We start from the raw sequence: 14,240 nt of genomic DNA, 5'->3' as shown, positions 1-14,240 counted from the left end.
CTGCTCTCTGTGCCCGAGGGTTCACCAGAGCCACCTTTTTAGAAATGAAGGTGCTGAGGGTTCCCCGGAGGTTTTATTAAAGTATCTCAGTAAAGGGAGCTTCTTATGAGTTGAGTTTAACAGGTGGTGAACTCAAGCAGCACCCCCGTGAGGATGGGGTTGGGGGTGGGGCATGCGAAGAATCCTGATGAGCTCCTGGGGATGGGGAAGGTGGCAGGAAGGAGGGGGAGGGCTGTTCCTTGTGGGGTATCCACAGATTGTACCTCCCCGCTCACTGATGAGCACTTAGGCCGTTTCCAAACACTTGTCACTGTTCTGGGGAAAACAATTATTGCCCAGCTCCTACTCAATTTTGTAGAGTATGTTTCTAGAATTGGAGTGTAAACATCTGCTTTATTCATTCCATCCTCCGTTCATCCACCCTTCCAGCCAGCCAGCCATCTGTTCATCTATCCATCCGATACTCACTAATCCATCCATCCATCCACTCAGTAATTCATCCATCCATCCATCCATCCACCCATCCATGCATCCACCTGTCCATCCAGTCAGCCAGTCATCTGTCCAGCCATCTATCTACTCACTAATCTATTCATCCACTCATCCATCCATCTTCCATCTGTCTATCAATCCATCCATCTATCCAACCACCCATCCATCCATCCACCCATCAACTCATTAATCCATCCAATCATCTGTTCATTTATCCATTTATCTGTTCATTTATCCATCCATCCATCTATACAAACTTCCTCCCTCCCTCCCCCAATCCTTTCCTTCCATCCTTCGTTCCTCAGTAGAACTTTACGTTTTTGTGCATATTGGTATTTTATTCCTCTTAAGTTTAATCATAGGGTATTTCTATTTCTCCCAGCACCTTGCTTTTTTGGATTGCATCCTTTCTCCGCTGCAGTTTCCAGCAGGTACACTGATTCTTTTGCCAACAATAACTCTGGAGAGTTGTTAGCATCTGACTCCCTGACAGAGCTGTTCCATTATCACCATGTTTCAGCTGATACTTTTGGGTTTTTCAGGTAGGCCATCATATCATCTTCAATCAGTGGCTATTTTATTTCCCTCTTTCAGCAACTACAATTATTATTGACTTTTCTTGTCTGATAGCACATTCTAGAACTTTCAGAGCATTGATAATTTGCAGAGGTGATCACAACATCCTTGACTTGTCCCTGACTTTAATGAGACCACTAGTAACACATCACTATTCAGTGCGATTTTGGCCCTTGGCTTCAAATAGATGTTTCTAACTCTGTTTCAAAGCTGTCTTTTTTGCTTTTAAAGAGTTTTTAGCAGGAAGATGTTCAGTTCTATCCAGTGAAGTGGGAGACAGAGGATGAGATGGTCAGGTTGCATCACAGACTCAATGGACATGAGTTTGAGCAAACTCCAGGAGATAGTGAAGGACAGGGAAGCCTGGGGTGCTGCAGTTCATGGGGTTGCAAAGAGTAAGACACGCCTTAGCAACAGAACAACAATAACAACAGCGGGAAGATGTTGCGTTCTATCCAATCTCTTCTTCAGCTTCAAGTCAAGAAGACCACACATGGAGTGGATTGTAGGAGGCCATGATTCTCCTGCCCTGGCCTGTAACTGCCCCCTTTGCCACATTACTTTGCAACATTTCCTGTAAAGAGGCATGGCATATTTCTACAGCTTCTGGGCTGGCCTTGTGACTTGGCTTGGCCAACAGAAAGAGGCAAAGTGACAAGCTTCCAGGGCCTTGAGAGCATTGCTCTCTGGCCACTTCCCTGTGAACTAGCCCAGGCCAGCCTGCTGGAGGACAAGACTCCCATCATTATCCCTGCCAACAGCCAGCTTGTCCATCATGAACCATGGCTACCCTGGAGCAGCCAACCTCAGCTAACCCACCAGCCGACTGTGGACGCAGGAGTGTCCCCACTGGAGATCGACCACACATCAGGCCCCCATCAGCCCCCCGACCCACAGCCTGATGAGAGAGAATGTGTGGCTGTTTGCAGCCACTAAGTTCTGGGTGGTTCACTGTGCAACAGTAGATAACCCACAATGGCTGTTCTCTTTGGGCCTGTTGAACATGAACTGTTATTTATGGTTGTGTCCTGGAAATCATAGAATGAGCCTGTACGTGTGATTGGGCCCAATTTTTTGACATCCTGCCGAGTTGCCCAAAACTCAGAAATGTGACCAGGCACTCTTTATCAGAATTGGCTGAGACTTTATCAAATCGAAGGCTCCATTTGTCTTATTGCTTCAAAAAATGATGCTACTGGGATTTCCCTGATGCTCCAGTGGCTAAGACCCCATGCTCCCAATGCAAAGGGCCTGGGATTGATCCCTGCTCAGGGAATTAGATCCCACATGCCACGACTAAAGATCCCACATGCTGCAACTAAAAGATCCAGCGCGATGCAGCTAAGACCCAGCGTGGCCAAATAAGTAACTCTTTAAAAACTGGTGCTAAGACCCAGCATGGCCAAATTAGTAAATATTTAAAAACTGGTGCTGGAGCCAACTTGTGGGAGAGGATGTGGTATGCTCCCTGGGTTGCCCAGGATGCTGGGTTCCAGGTGTGCGATGCTTAGAGGAGAATGAGTGTGATCTCCAGAGTGAGGACACGGTGGCCGACACCCAGAGGTCTTAGGCCCTGTAGACACAGCCAGCTGAGGCCACTTTCTGACTGGGGAGGAGGGAGGGGGGCTAGCGACAGTTGGTACCGTCCCGTAGTCCGTCACAAAGTCTAAGCCGAAAGAAGCTCCCAGAATACTGCTGTCCCTGGGGTTTTGCTGAGGTGGTTTTAAATTATGTCCTCAAGTTTTGGGGTGTTCCTCTGCTCAGAAGGGAACCCAATCTCCCTCCCCTTAAGTATGGACTGAGCTTAGTGACTCGCTTCTAATGAATAGAATAAGGTAGAAATGACAGCATGTAACTACTGAAAAGAGGGCCATCAGAGGCATTTCAGACTCTTCCTCACTCTCTCTCGGACTTCCTGCCTTGGGCGAAGCCAGCCGCCATGTTGTGAGGACGCTCAAGCAGCCTGAGGAGAGGTCCGTGTGGGGAGGAGCTGAGGCTCGGCCAACAGCCCTGTGAGTGTGCCATCTTGCAGGCTGATCTTCCAGCCCCAGAACGACCTTCAGAAACCTGCAGCCCTCCATGACATCTTGACGATAACCTCATGAGGGACTCCCAAGCCAGAATCGCACAGCTAAGCCATTTCTGAATTTCTGACCCCACCGAAAGAACCTGAGATAACAAATACACGTTATTTTAAGCCACTAGGATCTGAGGTTGTTTGTTACACAGTGCAAGCTAACTAATATACTTCTTATGGTGGCTCTGGGTGGTCAGTTCATCCATGTCAACTTGTTCTCTTTCATGGACTCAAGGTTCTGGCACAGTTTTCTCTGCTCTAAGATCCCACTAGCATAGACCTCTTAGTTTACTGGATACCCTACTTAAAACATATGCCAACTCTTTGCTTGATAAAGAGTGAGTTTTGGTGTCTGAGACTGGTGTTGTACCTGAGAAGCAGGTCTCTGACCAAGGCTCTTTTACAACCTCTGCAAGAGAAGACCCCGGAAGCTGCCTGACATCTGTCCTAACCGCCCTGCCGTTGGTCTCTCACCCTTGTGTAGGGTTTGGCAGCAAGCTCAACACAGGATACCCCGTGTAGACAGAAGTCATGTTATGGATAATTCCATGGTGGGATTACATGGTTGGTGAGAATGCGGAGGTAGATTGAAGCAGGGGTGGGTACCAGCACTGTCCTCTCCTGATGTCTTCAAACCATCTTGTGGGAGCTTCACACATGTGCCAGAGACAGGCACACACGATACCTTTTTGGTAATGAAGCACTTGCACACGGCCAGCACCCAGGAGCCCCCTTCCTGATCCCCAAGGTAAGCCACTACCCCGATTCTTGTCTGCTCACAACGCTTCACTCACCTATTTCACTCACCTGTCCACCTGGACACCAAACTTGCCTCCAAACCCCCAGACGGAGTCGACCTGAAAGCAGTGCTTGGAGAGCTTTGACTGGTATTCATGGCCGACAGCTGACTGGAACAGGGGCAAAAGTGAAGCATCAGACGCCACCAGCATTGCCAAACTGGACCCGCCCCCCAACCCTGAGGCAGCCTGCACTTCTGCTCAGTGTGGGTGATGCAAACAAAATCACTCAACGTGGAAGCCGGCCCAGAGGGAGGTAACTCCAGGAGGCATCGCAACACCAGGGCCCCCTAGTCAGGTGTTCCTGAACCCTCTCCACACCAGGCTCCCCAGAAGTCTCCCAAGAACCCCAGCCATAGAGAGCCTTCTGAGGTGCCTGAGCATGAAGAAACAGGAGGCCAGCCCCCAACCGGAACCACAGAGCCAGCAGCCTGCCAACGACTCCTAAGCCCACTTCCAGGAAGACTGCTGGCAGTGATCACCCTCTTCAGGTGGGACACTGTCAAAGCACGTGACCCAGGAATCAGGGCACAAACTGGAACACGGATGACATGCTTCAGGCACACCCCACGTTCAGGGTCAACACCTGCCACACATCCAGCCCGCCCAGGTGTGCAGTGGGGCCTGCCACCGCCTCATCAGACCCCAGTCAGGGAAGTGGGTCTGGTGACTTCCGAAGCCCACATGCTGACTGAGCAGTCCACCCCGAGCTTTGCGCTGTGTGGTCAGCAAGCCATGGCCCATGCCCACATCCAGCACCGAGATTCTTTGTAAATAAAGCTTTCTGGAACATACATATGTTTCTGAACAGTTGTTCGTTTACAGAAAATCGATGCCTAACTTTGTGTCAAGACACTACAGCTAGTTCAGGAGCCACCCGAGACCCTGTGGTGGCCAGGAAGCTAAAAATATTTACACCCCGAGCCCTGAGTGGCCCCGTGCTGCTCTAGTTGCCCAGGCCCGACCCTTAGAGGAAGGCACCAGGCTCCCTCGGCAGAATGGAGAGTGGTCATGGACCTCTCTGTGCACACTGAGGACACAGGACAGATGACTGACGCATGACCAATGCCAGGCGAGGAGGCGGCTCGTCCAAAGCCTAGTTCCTACTTAGGGGGTCACCCCCACCTTGGCTCCCTCCTACAATAAAGCAAGGGGCCTGCCGGCCCACTACCAACTCCTCTCCCACTTGTTTATCTGGAACTTCAGCGGCAGCTTAGGGTCCAACCCCCACAGGGTCATCACCACTTCTGACAACTCTGCAGGCAGCTCAGGGAGCGCGTTCTTCCACAGCCAGGGAGCAAAACAGGTTTCACTTTCCAGTCTGGAGCTGTTACTTTCTCTCCCTCCCAGGCTGGATCCAATGCCCACAGTTAACAGCCAATCCAGAGCACCGCGACCTCCAAAAACCTGTGGCAGAGACCACCCATCTGCAGCTTCAGGGGTCTCACCCGGAAAACATCAACAAGGGAACATGGAGGCAGCAGCACCCAAAGGATCCCCCAGCATGACTCTTCATCACTAAGAAGTCAGAGCAAACTCTTCCAAAAATGTGGCCAGAGTGAAAGCTTAGCGATTCTCCCAACTTTCTGATCAAAACAGCTTTCTCCCCCAGATTGGCCTTGGTCTTACACTGACGAGACTCTATTTCTTATTAGACAGTCAGCACCAGGCAGAACACTGCAGGAAGCAGGGATGACACTCTGGTCGTGGGGGGCGCCCCTCTCTCAAGCAGGTGCTGGGCTATGAGTGAAAAGCCCTGTCATTCTGGGCTGAGTCTGATCTGGGCACAAGGGGGACGGAGTGGAATTACAGAGGAACCCGACCCCAGCTGATACGTCAGCACAGAGTAAAGGCAGACATCTCAAGTTACCCAGCCTGGGAAACTCGCACCCACTTCACTGCAGACGCAGCACACCTGCTCCAGTCTACTGTCCTCTCTGCACGGCAGACACAGCCCCAGCTGACTCAGCCTGGGAGGCCTAATAATAGCCATATGGGAAGCTTAAATAGACCCAGGAAATGAAAAATGTCTCCATAAAATCAAGATCGATGACCACTGAACAAACTCTGTGTTAGACAACATATGTAAGACACAGTATGGAAAAGAAAAAGACTTCGGAAGTAAAAAATGGGAAGGGAGAATGAGAAAGCTATTATATTGACAGAATTGTCTGGTCAGAATACAAGCAGTCTACAAAACGAAAATAAAATAGAAGGTAATGCACAGTTGGATGACATCATCAACTCAATGGGCATGAGTCTGAGGAAACTCCAGGAGATACTGAAGGACAGAGAAGCCTGGTGTGCTGCAGTACATGGGGTCACAAAGAGTTGCCCACGGCTGAGCGACTGAACAACAGCAACAATACCTGCTTGTGTCAAGTGAGTAGGAGAGATAATAGCTGTTGTCTGTGTGTGTGTGTGTGTGTGTGTGTGTCAGTCGCTCAGTCGTGTCCAACTCTTTGTGACTCCATGGACTGTAGCCCACCAGGCTCCTCTGTCCATGAGATTTCCTAGGCAAGAGTACTGGAGTGGGTAGCATATACTTGTATGAGTCATACATGTATGTGTATTGTCTACTGGGTAAATGCTTCGAAGTGAAATTGTTGTGTCAGTGGGTTAGAGAATTTTATACTTTTTCTCAGATAATGATAAAGCCCTCAAAAAAAAAAAAAAAAAAAAAAAGGCTGGACCATTTTAACTCACGCTAAGAGTAAACATTCAGAAAACTAAGATCATGGCATCTGGTCCCATCACTTCATGGCAAATAGATGAGGAAACAGTGGAAACAGTGAAAGACTTTATTTTTTTTTACTTCAAAATCACTGCAGATGGTGACTGCAGCCATGAAAATTAAAAGACGCTTACTTCTTGGAAGGAAAGTTATGACCAAACTAGACAGCATATTAAAAAGCAGAGACGTTACTTTGTCAACAAAGGTCCATCTAGTTAAGGCTATTGTATTTCCAGTAGTCATGTACGGATGTGAGAGTTGGACTATAAAGAAAGCTGAGCACTGAAGAATTGATGCTTTTAAACTGTGGAGTTGGAGAAGACTCTTGAGAGTCCCTTGGACTGCAAGGAGATCCAACCACTCCATCCTAAAGGAGATCAGTCCTGAGTGTTCATTGGAAGGACTGATGCTGAAGCTGAAACTCCAATACTTCGGCCACCTGATGTGAAGAGCTGACTCATTTGCAAAGACCCTGATGCTGGGAAAGATTGAGGGCAGGAGGAGAAGGGGATGACAGAGAATGAGATGGTTGGATGGCATCACTGACTCAGTGGACATGAGTTTGAGTAAACTCTGGGAGTTGGTGATGGACAGAGAAGCCTGGCGTGCTGTGGTTCATGGGGTCGCAAAGAGTTGGACACGAGTGAGCAAGTGAACTGAACTGAAGAGTAAACAAGTTTCCCTGTCTCCCTACACCCTCGCCACATTGAACTTAAATCCTTTGCTAGTCTAAGAAGTAAAAATGGGGCACCACAGTATTGTGGTTTAATTTCCATTCACATCACAGGAAAGGTTCTTGTGCCTTTCCTTTTCATGTACAATGTGGGCTCGTCAAGGTGTCAGGATAGGAAAAGGGAAGAGCTTGTTGTTTTAGTCGCTAATTCATGTCCAACTCTTTGTGACCCCATGGACTGTAGCCCACCAGGCTCCTCTGTCCATGGGATTTCCCAGTCATGAATACTGGAATGGGTTGCCATTTCCTCCTCCAGGGGATCTTCCCGACCCAGGAATCAAACCCGGGTCCCCTGCCCTGCAGGCAGATTCTTTACCATCTGAGCCACCAGGGAAGCTCAATTCCATCCAGAACTCCCCCTTAGTTTGCCTTCAGTGGTGTTGTCCAAACCAAGGAAGACATTTGATAGCTTCCACATCTCTCATTCCTTCCTTTTTCACCACAGTCCGTATGGGACTCGTAGCATGCTTAAGAAGAAATATAAATATTGCACATACAGGGGCAAAAAGTCAGAGGCTGTATCTATAAATCTGTCAAATTAAAGGATAGATCTTGGGTCTAAAAAAAATTAAGTGCTATTGTGTCCACATAACTGGAGGGAGAAGATTAGACTTTCACATAACCTGTCAGAAGCCTGTGGGTCTCCAGTGGAAAACCCCAGGTATTATAAAAAGATTATTTTTTCTATGCTTCTACCACTTCTAAGTTGATCCAAAAAAGCAGGTATGATGGGTATTGTAATTTTTTTCCACTGATCTATATCCTTGCACAAACAATTATTTTCCATTCGTCCCTTGAACCAAAGCAAAAGTTCTTGGGCTTTTCCCTCCTTTTGTGCATCTCCACTCTGCCACAAGGAATTCATATCAGCTGTCTTTTTAAATGGCACCCCACTCCAGTACTCTTGCCTGGAAAATCCCGTGGACGGAGGAGCCTGGTAGGCTGCAGTCCATGAGGTCACTAAGAGTCAGACACGACTGAGCAACTTCACTTTGACTTTTCACTTTCATGCACTGGAGAAGGAAATGGCAACCCACTCCAGTATTCTTGCCTAGAGAATCCCATGGACGGAGGAGCCTGGTGGGCTGCCATCTATGGGGTTGCACAGAGTCGGACACTACTGAAGCGACTTAGCAGCAGCAGTCTTTTTAAAACGTTGATCGATTTTTCCTTTGTGAACAAGTCTGTTCATATTATTACCTTTCCCAAGAAAGAAATAGATAATTGGTTGCTTTGTACGATACATATGCTTATATTGTCCCTGAAAGAATTTTCCAGTGACTAAACATACTTTTCCATTACTTTAGAATCTTGACCTGGCTATTGGTTTTCAAACCAGAATAAAAGGGAAGCTAGGAAATAAGTTTTGTAATATTGACAAGTCATTCCTACTTATTGTAAGACTTCTCGAAGCTGATCCCGAAGTTTTGGTAAGAGATTCCAAGAGTCCAGAAAACTTATCTGCTTTTAAAACTTCTGGGATTCTCCAATACAGCTCTGCTTGAAGTGGCAAACTAAGCTGTGGTCAAGCTCCCTTGTTCTGTAAGTCCTCTGAGGGACCAACTATATATTCATACTTCTTAAAATACCGAGCCACGTTTCTCTGAGGCTTGGCCTCTTCATTTTGCTTAATATTGTTCCTGGGTTTTAGAAGGAAAAAGTAATCATCAAAAAAAAAAAAAAAATCAAAGGGCTTTTTCAAAGAGTTTCTCCAGTAGTGAGACAAAAAGCTTTTCCTGTAAGATCGAGAATAAGACCAGGATGCGCTGTTTTACTACTTCTCTTCAATATCTTATTGGCAATTCTATGCACTTTATTTTGGCTATTATGACATCAGCTCCACCTCAGATCTTCAGGCATTCGATCCTGGAGGTTGGGGACCCCTGCTCTAGGGGTGTTCCCTCTGTTGTTGGGGGTGGGCTCTGTAGGCGGTGTCACAGGCCTGGTTGCTGGGGCCTACCCTGTGTGGAGGCTGCCAGCGGTTCATTAGTGGTGCCTGGTCCCAGGGAAGCTGGCTGCAGAGCCCCATGGGACCTGGAGCTAGTGCTGGCTCACTGGTGGGCATGGCCAGGGTCCAGAGAACGCCAAGGCTGTTGCCCACCCACTGGTGGGTGAAGCCAGGTCCTGGGGTTAGTGCCAGATGACTGGCAGGCAGAGCCATGCCCTGGAGTCTGGCTACAGGGCCCAGGTATCCCGAGTTGGGGTCAGATCACTGGGGCAGGGTGGGGGTTGGGGGTAGTTCCTGACACAGTTGGGGATCGAATCTGGCATGTCCTGAAGCTTGTATTGGCCTGCTAACAGGCAGGGTTGGGGCCCAGTTGGTCCTAGGACAGGGTGTCACCTGCTGTGTACAGGTTGCATCCACAGTCTGCAGGACTGTGGTTTTCTTGCATTCTGCCCCTTGGTGGCTGAGGCTGTCCGGAGGCTAGTGAAGGTTTCCTGGAGGGCAGGACCCTTACCTGCCCACTGGCGGGGGAAGCTGGGTCTTGGCCCACTGGTGGGCAGTGCCATGTCTACAGGCATGCCTAGAGGTGGTGGTGGGCTCAGGACGTCTTTACTCAGCTGTCTGATGATGGGTGGGACTGTTAGTTGTTTGGCCTGAAGCATCCCAGCACTGTGGACAGTGACTGCAATCATGAAATTAAAAGACACTTGCAGTTTGGAAGAAAAGCTGTGACAAACCTAGACAGTGTGTTAAAAAGCAGAGTCATTACTTTCCGACAAAGGTCTGTATCGTCAAAGCTATAATTTTTCCAGTAGTCATGAATAGATGTGAGTTCAACCAAAAAGAAGGCTGAGAATTGAGGCTTTTGAACTGTGGTGCTGGAGAAGACTCTTGAGAGTCTCTTGGGCAGCAAGGAGATCAAACCAGTCAATCCTAAAGTAAATCAACCCTGAATATTCATTGGAAGGACTGATGCTGAAGCTGAAGCTCCAATACTTTGGCCACCCGATGCAAGAGCTGACTTATTGGAAAAGACCGTAATGCTAGGCAAGATTGAGTGCAGGAGGAGAAGGGGGCAACAGAGAGTGAAATGGTTGGATGGCGTCATTGACTCAGTGGACATGAATTTGAACAAATTCTGGGAGATAGTGAAGGACAGGGAAGCCTGGCATGCTACAGTCCATTCGCATGCTGCAAAGTGTTAGACATGGCACCCCACTCCAGTACTCTTGCCTGGAAAATCCCATGGATGGAGGAGTCTTGTGCGCTGAAGTCCATGGGGTTGCGAAAAGTCAGACACGACTGAGCGACTTCACTTTCACTTTTCACTTTCATGCATTGGAGAAAGAAATGGCAACCCACTCCAGTGTTCTTGCCTGGAGAATCCCAGGGACGGGGGAGCCTGGTGGGCTGCAGTCTATGAGGTCGCACATAGTCGGACACTACTGAAGCGACTTAGCAGTAGTAGCAAGCATTAGACATGACTTAGCAACTAAACAACAATAACCACATCCCAGCAGTGGTGCCTACAGGCTGTTGGGTGGGGCTGATCAACCCCACCCAACTCATTAGCTACTGGGGCTAATGAGCTAGGGGGAAGATCCCACAATAGTGCCTATAAGCACCCGTGTCCACCAACAGAAGAAGTTTCCAAGTATGGCTGTTACTGTTCAGTTGCTAAGTTGTGTCCAACTCTTTGTGATCCCATAGACTAGCCTGCCAGGCTCCTCTGTCAATCCCCTTTATGGATCACAGTCTTGTCATGGCAAAGGGGCTTGCGTAATTCAATGAAGCTATGAGCTATGCTATGCAGTGCCACCCAAGATGGGTGGGTCACGGTGAAGAGTTCTGATAAAACATGGGTCACTGGAAAAGGAAATGGCAACCCACTCCAGTATTCTTGCCACGAGAATCCCATGGACAGTGTGAAAAGTACAGCTGTTACCAGTGTCTATACCCACAGCCTGAGCCACACCCACCCACTGCCCCTCTGGGACACTCTTTAAGACCAGCAGGCAGCTCTAACCCAGCTTTCCATCAAGTGACCACTTTTGCCCTAGGTCCCAGTGCATGTGTGTGCTCTTGAAGACTGAAGTGTCTGTTTCCTCCAGTCCTGTGGGACACGCAAAATTAGGACCCTGCTTGCCTTCAAAGCCAAAGGCTCTGGGGGTTCATCTTGCTGATGCAGGATCCCTGGGCTGGAGAGCCCACCTGGGGCTCAGAACTCTCCGGTGGAAAAACCCTGCAATATAATTCCCTACTTTGTGGGTTGTCCACCCAGGAGTATGGTACTTGATGATAGTGTGAGTCTGCCCACTCCAACCATCTCAGTGTGGTTCCTGCTTTATGTCTTTAGTTGTAGAAGATCTATGCTGGTGGGTTCCTGTCTTTTTTATCAGTGCTTGCTCTGCAAATAGTTGTAATTTGGGCTGCCCGTGAGAGGACCCAAGCTCAGGGTCTTTCTGCTCTGCCATCTTGCCCTGTCTGTATTGTGATCTGGTTTTCAGAATGAAGACATGCAAGCGGGCCTCTCCTGGTGTCTCCTCCCCTTCTCTGGCTCCTCCTCCATTTCCCCTCCCAGTTCTTGGTGGGAGGTCTCCTTGCTTGAGTACTCTTAGTGTGGAAGATGCACTGCAGCACCCTCAGCTCAGGGAGGGCAGATCACTTCCTCTTACTGTAAAAAATACTTTGTAAGCACTTCAGCCCTCCTTCCAGCACACCTATCTCTATAGTATTCCAGTCATGGCAGGATGATGTTATGAAAGTAGTACTCCTCAGTTTATCTTTTCCATCTCAAAACTTTGTGTGCCCAAGACTGGCATGGCTGGACCCAAACTAGAATTGGCTGAGTATTTAGGGACATTCAGGGTATGGTGCTCCAGTGGAGTTTGGTAGGGGTCCTACCTCAGTGGCCTTGGTGCAATAGCCCTTTCCTCTTCCCTTTCAGAGGTCCTGCCCTACTGCCCCTCTGTTCCCCGGAAGTCACGTGTTTCTTGCTTTTGTTGTTCCTTTTGTGGAGGACACTCTGCCTTCATCTTCAGAGGGAGATAGAAATGAATTCTTGTCAATCAAGTGTCAGGTCACTTATCCCTTTCTCAGAGGACTTCCTTAGTGCCCACCTAAAGTATTAGCCTTGTCAGTGTTCATCATGTTTATTTAAGGTAAGCTTGGTGAGAGCATGAAGTTGCCTTGTTTTATATCCAATCCAAAGAGCACCTGACCCAAGATAGGCACTTAATTTTTTCACTAGTGGTGGTTTATCTTTTTACTCTTCTCTCTGTTGGAAGTTCTTATTTTAGAAGAGTCTGTTGGAAATATCAAACAGTACAAGAAAGGCCATTAGGTACAAAATACTCATGTGTTTATGAATTCATGACCAAATTAAATATGCAATTTTATATAAAAAGAGGCATGTGTGTGTTTTTCTCCCCCATCCTCCCATTCTCCTCTAGAGTTCTGAGTGATACGGGTGCAGGTGTGTGTGTTCTTCCTCCTTCCTTCTTGCTTTTATGCCTCAGGCTCAAGCTTGCCCTGTATGAATGTGTCTCCCGCTCTGACTCAAGATTTCTGGGCACCAGGTTCCTGGGGGACTGGAATTCAGCCCCTCCTCCATCCCTCTCCTCCCTGCCCTTCCCCTGACTGGGCTGGCCCAGGTCCCTCAAAGCCTCCCCAGGTGGTATCTCTGAGTCCCACCTGGGCTTGCTGGGCTCCTGGAGGTATGGACTGGCTCTGACGGAGCTATTGGGAAGGGGTGCCGAGACCCTGCCTGCTGGGATCCTGCTGTGGCCTCTCACTTGTGAGCCTCCTGCCACTCCTGAGCCGCCTTTCCTTTCTGTCCCTGCTGGCCTTTCTGCATCCTCATCTTTGGGCCAGACGACTCAGGCCTGCAAGCTCATGGAGACCTAATTCCCCTGCCGTTGGATTTCAGGTCCTGGCTCTCCCATCCCCCTAGAGTTCTTGAGAGGCCCCCAAGGCCCCTCCTACACCCTTTCCAGAGTGAAGGGGCTGGTGCAGAGCAGCACACCCCACCTCGGAGGCTCCCCTTCTGTCCCTTTCACCTCAGCTTCAGCCTGAGCTCAGCAGAAGTGAGCTGACCAGCCAGTAGAGGGCAGCACATGTCTGGTTTCCAAGCCTGCCACCTGGAGAACTTGGAGGCCAGGCAGCCATGGCCTTGAGGTCTAGGGCTCAGACACCAAGGGTCACAGTCATTCAAGACCCACTTACCGGCCACCTCCTGCTCCTTCTCTTGACAAGGCCTTGACCTCAAATCTCTAGGTCTTGGCACCACAAAATTGATGCAGAGGTTCCTTTTTGGGGGGGGGGGGGGTTGCTCTATGCCAGATTATTGGAGGTGGAGCCCCCCACACCGGGCCCTGGGACCAAAACCCAGTTCCTCTCCCTAAAGCATCTTTCTTAGATGAGATGACTCCTGAGTGCTGAGGACAGGAGCTCAGTCTCTCTGGCTCCACCTTCATCAGAGGGACCCTGTGTTCTGAATCTAACAAGGGTGTGTGGAGTGAGATACAAATCAGAATCAGAAAAGGGGGACAGGGTCAGTTGTGGCCCAGCTTTCCCCCATGGGGCTGCAAGATACTGTCTTAATCCTCCACCATCCTCCAGTCTCCTCCCTCCTCTTCTCTGGACTGACCTTGGTTTTGCTCCTGTTCAATTCCCCCATTCTTCCCTGTTATCACCAACCAGCACTGGGTAAGGTCACGTACTTCATTATGATCCTTCTTTACAAAGACTCCTATTCTCCATGTCAGTGCCCTTTGCCCTGACCTTTGACCCCTACCGCATCCCACCCCTTCAACACGGTCATATCCTATGGAGTTACCTGCTGAAGTTGACAACAGACTGATTCTCATGATGGGTCCAACACCATG

The sequence above is a fragment of the Bubalus kerabau genome, chromosome 4 (genome assembly GCF_029407905.1).
Source record: "Bubalus kerabau isolate K-KA32 ecotype Philippines breed swamp buffalo chromosome 4, PCC_UOA_SB_1v2, whole genome shotgun sequence".
In the NCBI taxonomy this organism is placed as follows: Eukaryota; Metazoa; Chordata; class Mammalia; order Artiodactyla; family Bovidae; genus Bubalus; species Bubalus kerabau.
Note: the sequence above shows the minus strand (reverse complement) of the source record.